Genomic DNA, 20,052 nt, shown 5'->3' on the forward strand with positions numbered 1-20,052 from the left:
TTTCTGATTCTGTGTCTCCCTCTCTCTCTGCCCCTCCCCCGTTCATGCTCTATCTCTGTCCCAAAAATAAATAAACGTTGAAAAAAAAAAATTTTCAAAGCAGGCTTTGGGGCTGAGAGTAGAGAGCCCAATGCAAGGCTCCAGCTCACAAAATGTGTGATCATGATCTGAGCCAAAGTCAGACACTCAGCCCTCTGAGCCACCCAGGTGGCCCTTCTTTTTTTATTTTTTAATACCCGTATAGTATATTTCTCTGTATGGACAAATCATGTCTTATTTAACTAGTTCTTATTGATAGACATATAAGTTTTCCCAGTCTTTTGAATGTATATTTTAAATTAAATTAAATTAAATTTTATTATTATTGTTTAAGTAAGCCTCATGAACAGCTTGGAGCCTAATGTGGGGCTTGAACTCACAACCCTGAGATCAAGACCTGAGCTGAGATCAAGAATTGGAAGGGGGCGCCTGGGTGGCTCAGTGGGTTAAGTGTATGACTTGGTTTTTGGATGAGGTCATGATCTCACAGGTTTGTGTGTTTCAGCTGAGATGACAGGCTCAGCGCAGAGCCTGCTTGGGATTCTGTACCTCCCTCTGCTCCTCCCTTGCTCCCTCTCTCTCTCTCTTCTCTCTCAAAAATAAATAAATAAACTTAAAAAAAAAAGGGCCGGGTGCTGGTGGCACCTGGCTGGCTCAATCAGTTAAGCATCTAACTCTTGGTTTTAGCTCAGATCATGTCATGGTCTCATGTTTGTGGGATTGAGCCCCGAGTCTGGCTCTGGACTAATGGTGCAGAGCCTACTTGTGATTCTCCCCCCCCCCCCCTCTGCCCCTCCTCCATTCACCCCCATCTCAAAATAAATACATAAACATTTAAAAACAAACAAAAAAAAGAGTTGGATGCTTACCTGACTGAGCCACCTATGTACCCTGGAATGTATATTTTTATTTTAAAAAATTGTTTTAATGTTTTATTTATTTTTGAGAGAGAGAGAGAGAGAGAGACAGAGTATGAGCTGGGCAGGGTCAGAGAGAGAGGGAGACAGAATCCACAAAACAGACTCCAGGCTCTGAGCTGTCAACACAGAGACTGGCGCAGGGCTTGAACCCGTGAACCACGAGATCATGACCTGAGCCTAAGTCGGACGCCCAACTGACTGAGCCACCCAGGCGCCTCGAATGTATATTTTTAAATATTTATGATAGATATTCCCCAATTGTCTTCTGGAAGTACAGCACCTTTTTGCTAGTCCATTGTCAGTGGAACGATACATTTTTTTTTTTTTTTAATTATGGTAAGTGAGGGGCACCTGGCTGGCTCAGTTGGAGAAGCATGTGACTCTTGATCTTGGGGTCATTAGTTCAAACCCCATATTGGGTGTAGCAATTACTTAAATTAAAAAAAAATACTTTAAAAAATGTCAAAATAAATACGTAGATGATAGTAGATAGGTAGAGAGAGAGAGAGAGAGATGATAGATAAGAATATGGTATGGGGCGCCTGGGTGGCGCAGTCGGTTAAGCGGCCGACTTCAGCCAGGTCACGATCTCGCGGTCTGTGAGTTCGAGCCCCGCGTCAGGCTCTGGGCTGATGGCTCAGAGCCTGGAGCCTGTTTCCGATTCTGTGTCTCCCTCTCTCTCTGCCCTTCCCCCGTTCATGCTCTGTCTCTCTCTGTCCCAAAAATAAACGTTGAAAAAAAAATTTTTTTAAAGAATATGGTAAAAGGTACATAACACCATGAACACATAAACCGTATGTACATTTTCCTTGAGATACCCCAGCCAATGCCAGAAAAAGCAAGACTGGCTATATCCCACAGCTACTCTCCCTGCAGCTACCCACACCAGCTAACCACAGGAAACCAGAGACCCCATCTCCACCTACTGGTCTTCACTTCCAACCATAGTTTAATCTGTACTGCCAGATGGCCGACTCTCTTAGAAGTGCCTCTCAGAACTAAATGCCACATGCATCACATTCTACTTTGTTTTGGCCATCACTCAAAGTGTAAGTTCTGCTGGTCAGCTATCACCTAACAAGTGGTCGTCCACACACTGCTCTGTAACTCTGTAATACATCTTCTAATCTAACCACGGAGTCCCCCACCTTCCTTTCCATCCCTCCAAGGAGTCCTCTGGAATTCCCCCTCTGGGATTAGCAATTTTTCCTGTGACTTTGCCTCAACTTCTTTTTATTCATTTTTTTAAGTAAACTCTACACCCAATGTGGGGCTCAAACTTAGGACCCCAAGACCAAGAGTTGCATGTTGTAGCAACTGAGCCAGCCAGGCACCCCTAGTCATCTTTTTATAAGGCATGCTCTATTCTTGAGGTGTCTGGCTGGCTCAGTAGGCACAGTGTGCAACTCTTGATCTTGGGGTTATGAGTTCGAGGTCCGTGTTAGGTGTAGAGATTATTTAAAAATAAAATCTATTTTTTTAAGTTTATTTATTTATTTTGAGAGTGAGAAAACAAGCAAGGGAGGAGCAGACAGAGTGAGAGAGAGAATCCCAAGCAGGCTCCACACTTCAGTGTGGGGCTCAATCCCACAAACAATGAGTTCACAACCGGAGCCAAAATCAAGAGTCCGACGTCTGACCCAGTGAGCCACCTAGACACCCCAAAATGAAATCAATCAATCAATCAATCAATAAATGTAAGGTGCAAGAGCTCCTGGGTGGCTCAGTCGGTTAAGTGTCCTGACTCTTGATTTCAGTTCAGGTCATGATCACAAGGTTGTGAGATCAAGCTCCCCACCAGGCTCCAAGCTAGGCATAGAGCTTGCTTAAGATTCCCATTCTCTCCCTCTCCCTCTCCCCCTCCTCTACTCTTTCTCTCTCTAAAAAAAAAAAAAAAAAAAAAAAAGCATGTTCTATTACCTTGCAGAAAATGAAATCTGGTTTTCCCCTGAGGGTGACATGAGGCTAGAGCCTCATAACTGGAGAAGCTTATATCCCACACTGTACAAACCTCTGAATGGGGGTAAATGTAAGAGATGTTCTTGTTCCAATGTGCTTTCCCTTTGAATATTCACATCAGGGCACCTCGGTGGCTCAGTCGTTCTCCCCCACTTGGACATGCAGGTGTGCCCACACACACTCTCTCTCTCAAAATAAATAAATAAACTTTCTTTTTTTAAAAGATTATTTATTTATTGGGGGAGGGTGGGGAGGGCCAGAGAGAGAGAGAGAGAGAGAGAGAACATCAAGCAGGCTCCACACTGTTATCACAGAACCCATGCAGGTCTTGAGCTCATGAAGCGTGAGATCACGACCAGAGCCAAAAGCAAGAGTTGGATGCTTAACCAACGGAGTCACCCAGGCACTCCGATAAATAAACTTAAAAAAAAAAAAGAAATTAATAAAAATAGAAACAAACAAATAAATAATTTTAAAAATTGAAAAATCTCGGGGCCCCTGGGTGGCTCAGTCGGTTAAGCCTCCGACTTCGGCTCAGGTCATGATCTCGCAGTCTGTGAGTTCGAGCCCCGCGTCGGGCTCTGTGCTGACAGCTCAGAGCCTGGAACCTGCTTCGGATTCTGTGTCTCCCTCTCTCTCTGACCCTCCCCCGTTCATGCTCTGTCTCTCTCTGTCTCAAAAATAAATAAACGTTAAAAAAAATTGAAAACTCTCACATCATTTAGCTCTGCCACGCCTCCCATTCTCTATTACCTTCCTGAACACTCCTCCTCATTCATTGGTGGCTTTGCTGTTGGCCTGCATTATTCCTCCCTGCCCTGATTTTTACTACCATTCTGGGTAATTTCATTGAGCAAATAGATAACTCATCCCAACACCTTCACATCTCAGTTCCTTGATTTTATCTGGGCACCTTCTCTCCCACGTCACCAGAGCCTCCTTTCTCCAGTCATGGAATGGAACATATCATCACTTCCAAAAGCATCAGCTCATACATCTCACATCATGACCTCAACCTCCTATCTGTTCTGTTTGTCCTACCCGCTGTTTCCACAAGTCTCTTTCTACCTCACTGGAGACTCCATTGATCCTTCTTCCTATGCAATCTTTCCCTGATTGCATTTCCTGATTTCAATCATTTTCTTGCCAACACTGTATTTTCTCTTTCTAATCAGCCCTTTCTGGAAGTTGAAGGAAAAATATTTGGCCAAAGATCAATGAAAATCCCTTCTCCTTGCCAGGCACCAAATTTATTACCAGGCTATTTTATATAACTGTGAATGAAAAGTTCAGAACTTCAGGAGGTAGACATTATTCAAAAGCATTTTTCTGCCAAGACTTTTTATTTTATTTAAAACATTTTTATTCGTATTTATTTTTGAGAGAGAGAGAGTGAGAGAGCATGAGCACAGGAAGGGCAGAGGGAGAGGGAGAGAGACACTCCCAAGCAGGCTCCACACCCAGCACAAAGCCCGACTTGGGGCTCAATCTCACGAAGCCTGAGATCATAACCTAAGCCAAAATCAAGAGTCTGAAGCTTAACTGACTGAGCCACCCAGGCACCCCTAAAACATTTTTTAAAGTTTTACTTATGATCAAGCCCTAAGTCAGGCTTTGTGGTAAGCATGGAGCCTGCTTAAGATTCTTTCTTGGGGTGCCTAGGTGGCTCTGTCAGTTAAGCATCCAACTTTGGTACAGGTCATGATCTCACGATTCCTGGGTTCGAGCCCTGGGTTAGGCTCTGTGATGACAACTCAGAGCCTGGAGCCTGCTTCAGATTCTGTATCTCCCTCTCTCTCTGCCCCTCCCTTCTCGTGCTCTCTCTATCTCTCTCTCAAAAATAAACATTAAAAAAAAAGGATTCTTTCTCTCTCTCTCTCTCTCTCTCTCTCTCCCTCACTCTCTCTTAAAAAACAAACAGGGGCGCCTGGGTGGCTCAGTCAGTTGAGCATCCGACTTCAGCTCAGGTCATGATCTCATGGTTCGTGAGTTCAAGCCGCACGTCTGGCTGTGCTGACAGCTCAGAGCCTGGAGCCTGCTTCCGATTCTGTGTCTCCCTCTCTCTGCCCATTCCCCGCTCATGCTCTGTCCCTCTCTATCTCTCAAAAATGAATAAATGTTAAATTTAAAAAAAATGTTTTAAAAAAATCAAATAAACATGGGAATGCAAACTGGTGCAGCCACTCTGGAAAACAATATGGAGGTTCCTCAAAAACTTAAAAATAGAACTACCCTAGGAGCCAGCAATTGCACTACTAGGTATTTATCCAAGGGATACAGGTGTGCTGTTTCGAAGGGGCACATGCACCCTTATGTTCATGGCAGCGCTGTTGACAATAGCCAAAGTATGGAAAGAAAGGGAAAGCAAAAAGAATATAAAAACAGAGAGGGGGAGAAAACATGAGAAACTCTTAAATATAGAGAACAAACTAGGGTTACTGGAGAGGTTGTGGAGGGGGATGGGCTAAATTGGTAAGTAGATTCCTTAGTGGAAGGAATCTACTTCTGAAATCATTGTGGCACTATATGGTAACTAACTTGGATGTAAATTAAAAAATAAATAAATTTTTAAAAATCCAAAAGCAAACAAACAAAAACCAACAAAACACACAAGGATTTCATCCCTCTCTGTGTACTCTGTCCCATCTAGCCTTTTCAGGGACTTCAATTCCTCAAGAGAGAGTTATTTGTTCATTCCCTTTAACTTCAATCTCAATATTGGATCCTCCCTAGCAGTATTCAAATACATCCTAGTCTCTGGCTTCATAAAGCAAATAAGAAACTGCTCTTCAGCCCCACAACCCCCTCCTAGCACCACATCCCTCTGCTAACACCACCGTTTCTGTCTTCTTTCTTCCAGTCACAGTCACTTAAAAAAAAATTAGTATTTACAAAAGATCCTTTCATTCTCTTACATCAAGGGTCACATCTAAGCATCTAGAATTTATAAGCACTCCAAAGATCTGTTGAAATGTAAAATCCAGTTTAAAAAAGTATTAGCTCAGGGCGCCTGGGTGGCTCAGTCGGTTGAGCATCCGACTTCAGCTCAGGTCATGATCTCACAGCTCCTGGGTTCTAGCCCAGCGTTGGGCTTTGGGCCGATGGCTCAGAGCCTGGAGGCTGTTTCAGATTCTGTGTCTCCCCTTCTCTCTGCCCGTCCCCTACTCGTGCTCTGTCTCTCTCCGTCTCTCAAAAATGAATAAACGTTAAAAAAATTAAAAAAAAAAAAGTATTAGCTCGGGGTGTCTGACCCTTTTTTCCTTTTAATTAAAAAAATTTTTTTTAATGTTTATTTGTTTTTAAGAGAAAGAGAGAGCAAGGGGGAAGAGCAGAGAGAGAGGGAGACACAGAATCCGAAGCAGGCTCCAGGCTCTGAACTATCAGCACAGAACCTGACATGGGGCTGGAACCCACAAACCATGAAATCATGACCTCAGCCAATGTCGGACATTTAACCAACTGAGCCACCCAAGGCACGCCCAATTTTTTTTAATGTTTATTTTTATATTTGAGAGAGAGACTGAGCGAAAGTGGGACAGGGACAGAGAGAGAGACACACAGAATCTGAAGCTGGCTCTAGGCTTGAGCTGTCAGCACAGAGCTTGACACAAGGCTCAGAATCATGAACCGTGAGTTCATGACCAAGGCCGAAGTTGGACGCTTAACTGAGCCACCCAGGCACCCCCCCTTTTTTTAAGAGAGAGAGAGAGAGAGAGAGAGAGAGTGATAGAGCAGGGCAGAGAGAGAGAATCCCAAACTAGCTTCTTGCTCAGCAGGGAGCCCAATGTAAGACTCAATCCCACACCCCTGGGATCATGACCTGAGCCAAAATCAAGAGTCTGACACCCAACTGACTTAGCCACCCAGGTGTCCCTAAGTGTCAGATTCTTAATTTCAGCTCTGGTCAAATCTCAAGGTTCCTGAGTTTGAGCCCCAAGTAGGGCTCTGCACTGACAGCTTGGAGCCTGCTTGAGATTCTCTCTCTCCCTCTGTTCTGCTCCTGCTAGTACTCCCTCTCTCTTTCTCTCTCTCAAAATACATAAATAAACTTTATTAAAAAATAAAAGTAAAATATTAGCTCAATGTAATGTGGAAGGAAAACTGCAAAAACCAAAAATTGAATTACTTTTATTATTATTATTTTAAAAAGTTTTATATTTATTTTTTTAATTTTATTTTTAATTTTTTTTTAATTTTTTAATTTTTTTTAATTTTAAATTTTTATTTTTTTAAATTTTATTTATTTTTGACAGAGACAGAGTGCGAGCATGAGCTGGGGAGGTGCAGAGAGAGAGAGGGAGACACAGAATCCGAAGTAGGCTCCAGGCTCCAAGCTGTCAGCCCAGAGCCTGACGCAGGGCTTGAACTCATGACCTGTGAGATCATGATCTGGGCCGAAGTCAGACACTTAACCGACTGAGCCACCCAGGCACCCCTAGATTTATTTATTCTTGAGAGAGAGACAGAGACAGAGCATGAATGGGGGAGAGTCAGAGAGAGAGGAGACACAGAATCCGAAGGAGGCTCCAGGCTCTGAGCTCTCAGCACAGTGCCCGATAAGGGGCTTGATCTCACAAACTGTGAGATTATGACTTGAGCCGAAGTCCAACGCTTAACTGACTGAGCCACCCAGGTGCCCCTTATTATTATTATTTTAGAGAGAGAGAGAGACAGACAGAGAGAGAGAGAGAATCTAAAGGAGGGTCCATGTTCGGCTCAGAGCCTGACTGCGGCTCTATCCCGTGACCCAAGCCAAAAACAAGAGTTGGCTACTCAACCAGATGAGTCATCCAGGAGTGCTGAATTACTTCTAAGCAAATTAAAAACTTCATTAAATTTCCAGTACGCTTTTCATAAAAATTATATTTCACTGAAAACCTGCAGGTTGGATTTTTCTCACTTGTTAAGAATTCCTATAGAGAATAAGCTGGTGGTTGCCATAGGAAAGGTGGGTGAGGTTGATGGGTGAAATACAGAAAGGAGATTAAGAAGTACAGCCTTCCAGGCACCTGGCTGGCTCAGTCAGTGGAACATGTGACTCTTGATCTCGTGGTCTTGAGTTGGAACCCCACATTGGGTATAGAAATTTTAAAAATAAATTAAAAAAAAAACAGGTACAGACTCCCAGTTACAAAATAAATCATGAAGGTGAAAAGTACAGCATACGGGGGCAACTGGGTTGTTCAGCTGGTTAAGCTTCCTATCCTTGATTGCCATTCAGGTCATGATCTCATAGTTCACGAGTTCTAGTGCTGCATGGGGCTCTGTGCAGACTGTGTGGAGCCTGCTTGGGATTCTCTCTCTCTTTTTCTCTCTCTCTCCCTGTCTCTCTCTTGCTCTCGAACACACACACACACACTCCCTCTGTCTCTCTCTCAAAATAAATAAACTTAATAAAATTATATATATACACAAAAGAAAATTACAGCATAGGGAATATAGTCAATAATATTGTAATAACATTGTAGGCTGACAGATGGTGTAAATGCTTATTGTGGTGAGCAATCAGTAATGTATAGAATTGTTGAATTTGTATGGTGTACACCTGAAAATAATATCACATTGTATGTTACTTATACTTCAATTAAAAAACAGAAGAAAAGATATTCCATATATGCATAAATACTAAACAAAAATGTTAGCTGAGTATAAAATAAGAGTCACTTGTGGCAAAATATTTCCATAAGCAAAAACATAAAAATGTTTTTAAAATGTATATTAAGTATATAGTGGGATACTTGAGTGCATTTAAAAATGTTTACATGTTGGGGCACCTGGGTGGCTCCGTCAGTGAGTGTGTGATTCTTGATTTTGGCCAAGGTCATGATCCCAGGGTGATGGGATTGAGCCCACGCTCAGCATGGATCCCGGTTGGGATTCTCTCTCTCTCTCTCTCTCTCTCTCTCTGCCACTCTCCCTGCTCACAGTCTTTCTCTCTAAAATAAAATTTAAGCAGGCCAGGTTGGCTTGGTTGAACATCCAACTTTGGCTCAGGTCATGACCTCTGGTTCATGAATTCGAGTCCTGCATTGGGCTGTCTGCTGTCAGTGTGGAGCCTGCTTCACATCCTCTGTCCCCCCTCTCCTTATGTACCTTCCCCCCCTCACTCACTCTCTCTAAAATATAAATATACAGGGGCGCTTTTTGGGTGGCTCAGTCGGTTAAGTGTCTGACTCTTATCTTACTTTAAAGTTCATATGGAACAGACAAGAATAACCAAAAACTTCAGGGGTCAGGGGGAAAGAAAAGGTAATTAAAGGATTACAAATACACAGTATTACAAATATAAAATATTTTATAAAGCTATAATGAAAGAATATGGTACAGGTGTGATCAATAATAGATGGGTGGCGTTTCAAATTACTAGGGAAACGAAGGATTATTCAATGAATAGTTGGAATAACTGGGTAGCCATTTGTAATAAATAAAGTTAGAGTCCTACCTCCTTTCCCCAGGATAAATTCTAAATGGATTGAAAACTTAAACAAACAGACAAAAAAGATAAAAAATCTAGAGGCCCCTGGGTGGCTCAGTCAGTTAAGTGTCCGACTTTGGTTCAGGTCACGATCTTGCGGTTTGTGAGTTTGAGCCCCACTTTGGGCTCTCTCTGTCATCCTAGAACCTGTTTCGGTGTGGAGCCCACTTCAGATCCTCTGTCTCCCTCTCTCTGCCCCTCCCCTTCTCCCCTTCTCGTGCGCTCTCTCTCTCACAAAAATAAACATTTTTTAAAAATAAATAAAAACTCTAGAAGAAACACTTGTAGAATTTATTTTTTATAATCAGAGTAGGAAAGGCTTTCTTTGTGTGTGTGAAATTCAGGAGCCATGAAAGAAACATTTTATAAATTTTACTACCTAAAGATAAAAACTTTTGCTCAGTAAAACTCACCAAAATCCAAGTTAAAAAAATCATAAATTTACATAAAAAATAATAAAAAAACAAAAATTTACATAAAATGTTTGCAGATTAGATGATAAAGGACTAAGATGAGCTCCCAAAAATTGAGAAGAAAAAGATCAGTGTCCAAAGAGAAAAACAACAAAGGAACTGAATAATTGCTTACTAGAAAAGGAAATACAAATGTCTCTTATATGTGTGAAAAAACAGCCTCACTCAAACTGAGAGAACTACTAACCAAAACTCTATCAGGATACCAGAGATGGCCATCTCCTTTCCTCCCTCTCTGTGCACTTCACTTACCCATTGAGAGCTGGCATCTATCCCTTCCACTCTATTGAACCGGAGCTAACATTATCCCCTTCCTTACTTTGGAACCCAGAGCTGTTATAAAAGGAGGCCAGGCTGCTTTGCTAGACAGGCCGAGAGTAAAGAAACACTCTAGTGCCAGATATGTAAGTCAAGAAATCACCTTGGACAGGCTGGGATCAGATGACTCCAGCCTCAGCTGCCATCTGACTGCAAGCAAATTAGAGACCTTAAGCAATAACCATCTAGCTGAGCTCAGTCATCCTACAGAGCCAGCAGACATTAAGAAGTTGTTATTTTAAGCCACTACATTTTGTGATGGTTTGTTATACTGTAATAGATAACAAAAACAGTGCCATTCACCTTTTTTCAGGCTTAAAAGTTTGAAAATATACTATTTGGCAAGGGTGTGGGAAAACAGATACTCTCATATGTTACTGGTAGGAGTGTAAATTGGTATAACTCATGGAGAAATCAAGTTGGCAATATGTATTAAATATTAATTACAAATTGCAAATTAATTACAATGTTAGAAGTGTAAATTCACAAGATCTGTGACTAAGCAATCCTACTTCTAAGAGCATATTCTGATAAAACTGTACAAGAGTGAAATGAGATTGTTTACTGTAGCACTGCTTATGAGTGCAAAGGATAAAAAAAGACCTACATAGGGGGCACCTGCCTGGCTCAGTAGACAGAACATGTGACTTGATCTTGGAGTCATGAGTTCAAGCCCTACATTGGGGGTAGAGCATACTTAACAAAATTAAAATAAAATAAAATAAAATAAAAGGCCTCTTTCCATGAAAAAGAGATCTTAAAAAAAAATGACCTACATAGGGGTGCCTGGGGTGACTCAGTGGGTTAAGCATCTGACTTCAGCTCACATCACAATCTCACCATTCATGTGTTCAAGCCCCACGTCAGGCTCTGTGCTGACAGATCAAAGCCTGGAGCCTGCTTCGGATTCTGTGTGTTCCTCTCTCTCTGCCCTCCCCCACCTGCACTCTGTCTCTCTCTCTCAAAAATAAATAAATATTTTTTACTTTATTTTATTTTATTTTATTTATCCTTATTTATTTTTGAGAGAGAGACAGAGTGTGAGCAGGGGAGGAGCAGAGAGAGGGAGACACAGAATCCGAAGCAGGCTCCAGGCCCTGAGCTGTCAGCACAGAGCCCGACGCTGGGCTCAAACTCAGGAACCATGAGATCATGACCTGAGCAGAAGTCAGACACTCAACCAATTGAGCCACCCAGGTGCCCCTAAATTAAAATTTTTTTTAATTTTTAAAAATGACCTACATATTCATCAATTGGGGATCAAGTAACTATATTATGATAATTTGTACAAAAAATATTACTTGGCTGGCAAAAAGAATGGGGATACACTCTTATTCTGATATGAAACAATTTCCAATATATATTATTTAAAATGCAAGGTATAGATTTTGTGTAAAAATGGGGAGAAAAGAAATGGTGCCTTGCTGGCTCAGTCAGTAGAGCATGTGACTCTTGAGCTCAGGGTTGTAAGTTTGAGCCACACATTGGGTCTAGAGATTACTTAAAAATAAAATCGTAACAAAAATAATTTTTAAACGTTTTTATTCATTTTTGAGAGAGACAGAGTGTGAGTGGGGAGGGGCAGAGAGAGGGAGGCACAGAATCCGAAGCAGGCTCGAACTCACAAACTGTGAGATCATGACCTGAGCCAAAGTCAGACGCTCAACCAACCGAGCCACCCAGGCATCCCTGTAACAAAAAATTTTTAAGTCAGTAATAAAAATACTATCCACTGAGGAAAAAAAAAAAAAGTCCAGGACAAGATAACTTCACTGATGAAGGTGAATTCTATCAAATATTTAAAATATAATTAACACCACTTCTTCTCAAACACTTCTAAAAACAGGACAAAGGAGCATTTTTGTTCATAAAAATGAACAAAATATTACTCTCATACCAAAGCCAGTCAAAGACATCACAAGAGGGGGACCTAGCTGGCTCAGTCATTAGGGGATATGACTTTTCATCTCAGGGTCTTAAGTTCCAGCCCCGTATTGAGCATAGAGATTACCTAAAAAAAAAAAAAAAAAATTTAATACAAACACTACAGACCAATATATATGCAAAAATTCTAGACAAAATACTAGCAAACCAAACCCAGCAGCATCTGAAGAGGATTATACACCATAACCAAAAGGGATTTACCTCAGGAATTCAAGGATGGATCAACATACAAAAACCAGTCAATCTAACACACTGTATTAATGCAAAGCAGTAAAAATCCACATGATCATTTCAATTGATGGAAGAAAACCATTTAACAACATCCAAATCCTTTCATGAGGAAAACTGTCAATAAACTAGGAATAGAATAGAAACTTCTTAATCTAATAAAGGGCATCTGTGAAAAACCCACAGCTAAAATCATACTTAATAGAGAAAGACTGAAGCTTTGCCCCTACAATCATTAACAAGACAAAGATGTCTGATCTCACCACTTCTATTCAACATTGTACTGGAAGTCCTAGCCAGGGCAATTAAGCCAAGGGGGAAAAAAAGAAAGGAATAAAAAGCATTCAAATTGGAAAGGAACAATTTAAACTATCTCAATTCACAGATGACATGATCTTATATTTGATCCTAATGAATACATATATAAACACAACTATTATAGCAAGTAAACTGACAAAGTTGTAAAATACAGGGGTGCCTGGGCGACTCAGTGGGTTAAGCATCCGACGTCTGCTTAGGTCATGTCTCACGGTTGGTGAGTTCAAGCCCACACACCAGGGACTCTCTGCTGTCAGCAGAGCCTGCTTCAGATCTTCTCTGCTCCTCCCCCACTCACTCTTTCTCTCTCTCAAAAATAAATATATATTTTTTAACTTTTATTTATTTTTGAGACAGAGAGAGACAGAGCATGAACAGGGGAGGGGCAGAGAGAGAGGGAGACGCAGAATCTGAAACAGGCTCCAGGCTCTGAGCGGTCAGCACAGAGCCCGACGCGGGGCTCGAACTCACGGACCGTGAGATCATGACCTGAGCCAAAGTCAGACGCTTAACTGACCAAGCCACCCAGGCACCCCTCAAAAATAAATAAAACATTAAAATTTTTTTCAAAGCTGTATAATACAAAATCAACATGCCAAAAGCAATTTTTAAATTTTTAAAATATTTATTTATTATTATTTTTTTTTAATTTTTTTTATTTTTTTAAATTTTTTTTTCAACGTTTATTTATTTTTGGGACAGAGAGAGACAGAGCATGAACGGGGGAGGGGCAGAGAGAGAGGGAGACACAGAATCAGAAACAGGTTCCAGGCTCTGAGCCATCAGCCCAGAGCCTGACGTGGGGCTCGAACTCCCGGACCGCGAGATCGTGACCTGGCTGAAGTCGGACGCTCAACCGACTGCGCCACCCAGGCGCCCCTATTTATTTATTTTTAATATATTATTTATTTTTGAAAGAGAAAATGAAGAGGGGCAGAGAGACAGGGGGACAAGGATCCAAAGCAGGCTCTGCACTGACAGCAGAGAGCCCAATCTGGGACTGGAACTCATGAACCATGAGGTCATGACCTGAGCTGAAATTGGATGATAAACCAACTGAGCAACCCGGGCGTCCCAGTAAAATCAATTGTATGCCTGTGCACTTGTAATAAACAATCCAAAAATGAAATTGAGAAAACTGTTCCATTTACAATGGCATCAAAACGAATAAAATAATTGGAGAATTTAACCAGAAGTAGCAAAAATTGAACTTTGAAACCTTTAAGACATGATGAAAGACATTAAAGAAGAAACTAAATAAATGGAAAAACATCCCATATTTGTGGAACGGATACCTAATATTGTTAAGATGGCAATACTCCCCAAATTGGTCTATAAATTCAGTGAAATTCCTATCAAAATTCCAACCACTGGGGCACCTGGCTGGTTCAGTTGGAAGAAAATGCAAATCTTGATCTCAGGGTTTTGAGTTCAAGTCCCACACTGGGTGTAGAGATTACTTAAATAAAGAAATAAATAATAGATAGATAGATAGATAGATAGATAGACAGAGGCACCCAGGTTGCTCTGTTGGTTAAGCATCCAATTTCTGCTTAGGTCACCATCTCATGGTTTCTGGGTTTGAGCCCCGCATAAGGCTCTTTGCTGTCAGCTGTTAGCACAGAGGCCACTTCAGATCTTGTGCCTCCCTCTCTCTCTGCCCCTCTCCTTCTCTCTCTCTCTCAAAAATGAAAAAAAATTTTTTTAATAATAAATAAATAAATAAATAAATAAATAAATAAATAAAATTATAGAAATTCCAACCACCATTTTTGCTGAACTGGTCAATCGGATCCTAAAATTCATATGGAATTGCAAGAGACCTTGAAAAGCCAAACCAGGGGCGCCTGGGTGGCTCAGTTGGTTAAGCGGCCAACTTCGGCTCAGGTCATGATCTCGCGGTCTGTGAGTTCGAGCCCCGTGTCGGGCTCTGTGCTGACAGCTCGGAGCCTGGAGTCTGTTTCAGATTCTGTGTCTCCCTCTCTCTGACCCTCCCCCGTTCATGCTCTGTCTCTCTCTGTCTCAAAAATAAATAAACGTTAAAAAAAAAAATTTTTTTTTAAAAAAGAAAAGCCAAACCAATCTTGAAAAAGAACAAAGTCACAAGACTCACAATTCTCAAAACTTTCTACAAAGCCACAGTAATTAAAAGAGTATGGTACTGGGGCACCTGAGTGGCTCAGTTAAGTGTCTTACTCTTAGTTTTGTCTCAGGTCTTGACCTCGTGGTTCGTGAGTTCAAGCCCTGAATCAGGCTCTTCACTGACCGTGTAGAGCTTGTTTGGGATTCTCTCTCTCTTTCTCTCTCTACCCCTCCCCTACTTGCATGTGCGCTCTCTCTCAAAATAAATAAACTTAAAAAGAGGGAGAGAGTGTACGGTATTGACATAAGGACAGACATATAGATCAATAAAATAGAATTTAATTTCCAGAAATAAACCTATTCATGTATAGCCAATTGATTTTTTTTTTTAAGTTTTTATTTATTTATTTCAAGAGAGAGAGCATGGTTGTACGAGGGCGAGTGGAGGAGGGGCAGAGAGAGAGGGAGAGAGGGAGAGATAGAATCCCAAGCAGATTCTGTGGGCAGGGCTTGAACTCAGGAACCATGAGATCATGACCTGAGCTGAAATCAATCCCTATTTTATTTTTTTAAGGTTTATTTATTTATTTTGAGAGAGAGAGAGAGTGGGAGCAAGCATGGGGTAGGGGCAGAGAGAGAGGAATAGAGTGAATCCCAAGCCAGCTCCATGCTAACAGCACATGGGGATCTATCCCACAAACCGTGAGATCAGGACCTGAACTGAAATCAAGAGTCAGACACTTAACCAATTGAGCCACCCAAGCACCCCTATTATTTTATTTTTAAATATTTTATTTTGGGGCACCTGGGTTGGTTAAGTGTCTGACTTCGGCTCAGGTCACAGTCTTGAGGTTTGTGAGTTCAAGTCCCATGGCAGGCTCTTCGCTGATAGCTCAGGGCCTGGCGCCTGCTTTGGAGTCTGTGTCTCCCCGTCAGCACAGAGAGTTCCACACTGTCAGCACAGAGAGGGAAGCAGAGCTTGAGCCCATGAACCATGAGATCATGACCTGAGATGAAATCAAGAGTCAGACACTCAACCCACTGAGCCACTCAGGCACCCCCTAAATATTTTATTTTTAAGCCATCTCTGCACCCAATGTGTGGCTCAAACACACAACCCCAAAATCAAGAGTCCCATAATCTACCGACTGAGTCAGCCAGGCCCCTTTTATTATTATTGTTATTTTAATTTTTAATTATTTTTTAGTAATCTGTATGCCCAAAGTGGAGCTCAAACTCATGACCCCAATTTCAAGCATTGCATGAATCACCAACTAAGCCAACTGGACACCCTGTAGGTAACTACAGTACAATATGAACTAGGTATGTTACACAGGGAGGAACCTGGGAAGGCCGTTTTTTGTTTTTTGTTTTTTTTGTTTTTTTCTGGCAAGGCCTTTTTGATCTCTATGTCCCATTGTTTCTGGATGGCCCAGCAAACATTTATCAAAATTTACTTTTTATATTCTTCCTATGAATTACCTTCCTTCCCTTTCAAGCCTCAGACCACTACCTCCTTCTCCTTAGTCCAGGATGACATATACACCTCATTTTGCTTGACTGTCTTTTGGAATCTCTCATATTTATGTGGATGTTCCACATGCATGTAATTAAATTTGACTTTTCTTCTGTTAAGTTGTCTCATCTCAATTTAATTCTTTGATCAGCCAGAATAATCTTGAAGTGTAGCATAAAAATCTTCCTCCCCAACAGAAGTAACAAAAGAAAAAAATAGATAAGTTTGGCTTCAAGTTGTACACAGAACTAGAACTCTTAGCACTCAGTCAAAAAGACTAACAACTACATTTAAAATTGAGCAAAGGTAATGGTTGCATAACACTGTAAATGTACTTAATGCCCCTGAATTGTACACTTCTCAAAATGATTAAAATGATAAATTTTATGTTGCATATTTTATACTGCAAAAAAAAAAAAAAAAAAAAAAAAAAACCAAGGGAGTGTAAGGGGAACCAAAGGATTCAAACAGACATTTCTGAAAGTAAGATATACAAATGGCCAATAAGAGGGGTGCCTGGGTGGCTCAGTCAGCTGAATGTCTAACTTCAGCTCAGGTCATGATCTCATGGTTCATGAGTTCGAGTCCCACATTAGGCTTCCTGCTATCAGCCTGTCAGTGCAGAGCAGCCTGCTTGGGATCCTCAGTCTCTCTCTCTGCCGCTCACCCACTCACTGTCAAAAAACCCCAAAAAACAGGGGCGCCCGGGTGGCGCAGTCGGTTAAGCGTCCGACTTCAGCCAGGTCACTATCTCGCGGTCCATGAGTTCGAGCCCCGCGTCAGGCTCTGGGCTGACGACTCAGAGCCTGGAGCCTGTTTCTGATTCTGTGTCTCCCTCTCTCTCTGCCCCTCCCCTGTTCATGCTCTGTCTCTCTCTGTCCCAAAAATAAATAAAAAACGTTGAAAAAAAATTAAAAAAAAAAACCCAAAAAACAAATGGCCAATAAGATAACATTGTTAGTCATTAGGGATACCCATTAAATCCATTTCATACACAGGGATAGCTATAATGAACAACTTTTATTTATTTATTTACTTATTTATTTTTAGTATACATACATATTAAAAAAAATTTTTTTTTAACGTTTATTTACTTCTGAGAGAGAGACAGAGACAGAGCATGAGCAGGGAAGGGGCAGACACAGACAGAGACACAGAATTTGAAGCAGGCTCCAGGCTCTGAACCGTCAGCACAAAGCCTGATGCAGAACTTGAACTCAGGAGCCATGAGATCAAGGCCTGAGCTGAAGTCAGATGCTTAATTGAGCCACCCAGGCATCACAGCTGTAACAACATTTTATTAAAAAAATTTCTTTAATGTTTATTTATTTTTGACAGAGAGAGAGAGCATGAGCAGGGGAGGGGCAGAGAGAGAGGGAGACATAGAATCCAAAGCAGGCTCCAGGCTGTCAGCACAGAGCCCAATGCGGGGCTCAAACTCACAGACCGCAAGATCATGACCTGAGCCAAAGTCGGACGCTCAACTGAGTGAGCCACCTAGGCGCCCCTGTAACAACTTTTTAAAAAGAAAGTAAGGGTTGAGGAGGTTGTAGTAATGTAAATTAGTGTAGACACTGTGAAAACGGTTTGGCAATTTCTCAAAATTTAAGTATGGAATTGCCATGTGATGTAGAATTCTCCTAAACATATACCTAAATAAATTGAAAACAAGAGTTCAAACAAAAACTTGAGTATTCACAGCAGAATTATTATAATAGCTAAAAGTGAATGAAGACAACCTAAATGACCAACTGACAAATAAACAAAATGTGTCAATATTTGAAAGGAGGAAGGGAAGAAAAAAAACAACAAAATATGGCAACGTCCATTTAAAAGAATAGTTTTAGCCATAAAATGTAATGACGTACTGATACTTGCTACATGGAACCTTGGAAATCGCTGTGGAGAACAAAGGCAAAAGAAATATGAAAAAAAAATTAAACTTTGTAACTTACAGCCCATTACAGAGCAACCTTCCTTAAGGAGCTTAGCTGCCTAAATGTTAATACTTTGCTAGAGGCAAAAGGCAACCTCAGTTTAACTTTAGCCAACCTCCAGGATCCTGTAAAAATCCCCTTGGAAACTTCCTTTATCTCTATCCCCCAAGATATAGGTGAACAATCATCCTCCAAGCATATGGCCCACTGATACACATCTGAAGGGTCTCATGACTATTTCACTAGCTAGTAGTAAATAACCTTATCCTAACAACATCTAGCCCCTCAAAGTCCTGGAAACCTTGCTTCCAAATTCCTTGGAGACTTCTATCCTTAACAACCTCCCAACTTAAAAGCATATGTGAACAGCCACTCCTCACAACCCCAATACAGCCCTTTCTGCCCACGGGTCTTGTCCCGTGCTTTAATAAAACCACCCTTTTGGCATCAAAGATGTCTCAAGAATTTTCTTGACCTTTTGCTCCCAAACCCCAACATTTCACATTAGAAACAACAATAAAGTTGAAGAAGTCAATAAGAAAAGGACATGTATTATATACTCTTATTAATGTTAAGGATCTAGGACAGGCAAATCCACAGAGACAAAGCAGATCAGCGGTTGTGAAAGGATGGTGGGAGCAAGGATTAAGGAGTGATTCCTTAATGGGTATGAGTTTAAGGGCTGGCTTGATGGTTACAGAACCTTATGACTATATAAAGGCCACTAGAAAAATAAATAAAAAATAAAGGCCACCGAATTGTGAAAAATATTTAAAAGAGTGAGTTATATGGTAAGTGAATTTTATCTCAATTAAAAAAAAATAAGGAAGCTGACACAGGACATATTCATTCTTCCAAGTACTTGAATGAGAAAAAAAAAAACAAAAAAGGCGAAGAGCACAAAATGGCGGCAAGCCGACCGGATCACGTGACCGCCGATTCTTTCCTGCCCAGCCTAACAAAATTCTTTTCTTCAGAGCTGGCGCTGAGACTCCGCTGGCTCATTGTTATGGGAATCCCAGGTAACTCTTCTCAGGCGCGCTCTCGCTCTAGCTGCGTAGCGAAAGCGGTGAGCGTATTGAAGGCGAGCTGGGGAGCGCGCACGCAGAACGCAAACCCGTCAGCGCCGTCCTCGGAGAGATGAGGAGGAGGGGAGAGGCGTGGAGGAAGAGGGGGAAGTTGGCGCATGCGCCCAAGGCTGACGGGTTTGAAATGGCCTCGGTGTTAGCCGGGACCCAATTCAGGTGAAGGTTTGGTCCTCGCGGTTGGAGCAGCGGGCGGCGAAACCGGGGCTCCTGTCGTCCTTTCGGATTCGCAGAAGGGCTGGGATCGACCGTTTGGGGATCACGGCGTCCGTAGGCCAGCGACGGTGGGGTTCTCGTGGGACTGGGGCGGGAGGGACACGGTCCCTTTTGTGCGGGTCGAAGCAGGCCCCGCGCGGCAGGCCCCTCCCCCACCGCTTCGTTTCCCCCCGCCTTCTCTCCCCCGGGGTTCTTCAGGTGCCCCCGGCGCCCCTCAGCCTCGGTCTGGCGGGTCGAGAGGGGCTGCCGAGCGCCGTCCCTCGCTGCGAAGCCGTTGAGCTTTAGCTTCCCGGTCTCCGGCCCAGGGCGTCGGGCGGCTGGCGGCTGGCGGCGGCGCGGGTTTTGGGGGATAGAGGCTCTCTGCCCGGCACGGTGGTTAAGGGGACCAGGACTTTCAATACCCAGTGTTGGCGCTTCGCCCAGTCTCGTGAGACGTAGGATTCTGCCTTCTCCGGTCAGCGTCCCGCAAGGAGCTGGGGCTGGAGGAAGATGGATGGCAGTGCTCTGGCCCCTCCGAGTCGCGGGGGAAGGAGGGGGTGCGC

At 42.2% G+C, this 20,052-nt stretch overlaps 1 protein-coding gene across 3 annotated transcripts in view; it reads left to right on the forward strand.

Annotated features, from left to right (window-relative positions):
* Positions 1 to 19,340: 19,340 nt before the first annotated feature.
* The window catches only part of CCAR1 (cell division cycle and apoptosis regulator 1), a 62,721-nt gene continuing 62,009 nt past the window's right edge, over positions 19,341 to 20,052 (forward strand). For 2 of the 3 annotated variants that reach the window (XM_047825233.1, XM_047825235.1), the window contains exon 1: positions 19,392 to 19,578. The gene's annotated coding sequence lies outside the window, so the exon portion shown is untranslated. Of the gene's footprint in view, positions 19,579 to 20,052 lie in introns of all 3 variants that reach the window. The other variant, XM_047825234.1, reaches the window with a different exon arrangement.

Source organism: Prionailurus viverrinus, chromosome D2, assembly GCF_022837055.1.
Source record: "Prionailurus viverrinus isolate Anna chromosome D2, UM_Priviv_1.0, whole genome shotgun sequence".
Lineage (NCBI taxonomy): Eukaryota > Metazoa > Chordata > Mammalia > Carnivora > Felidae > Prionailurus > Prionailurus viverrinus.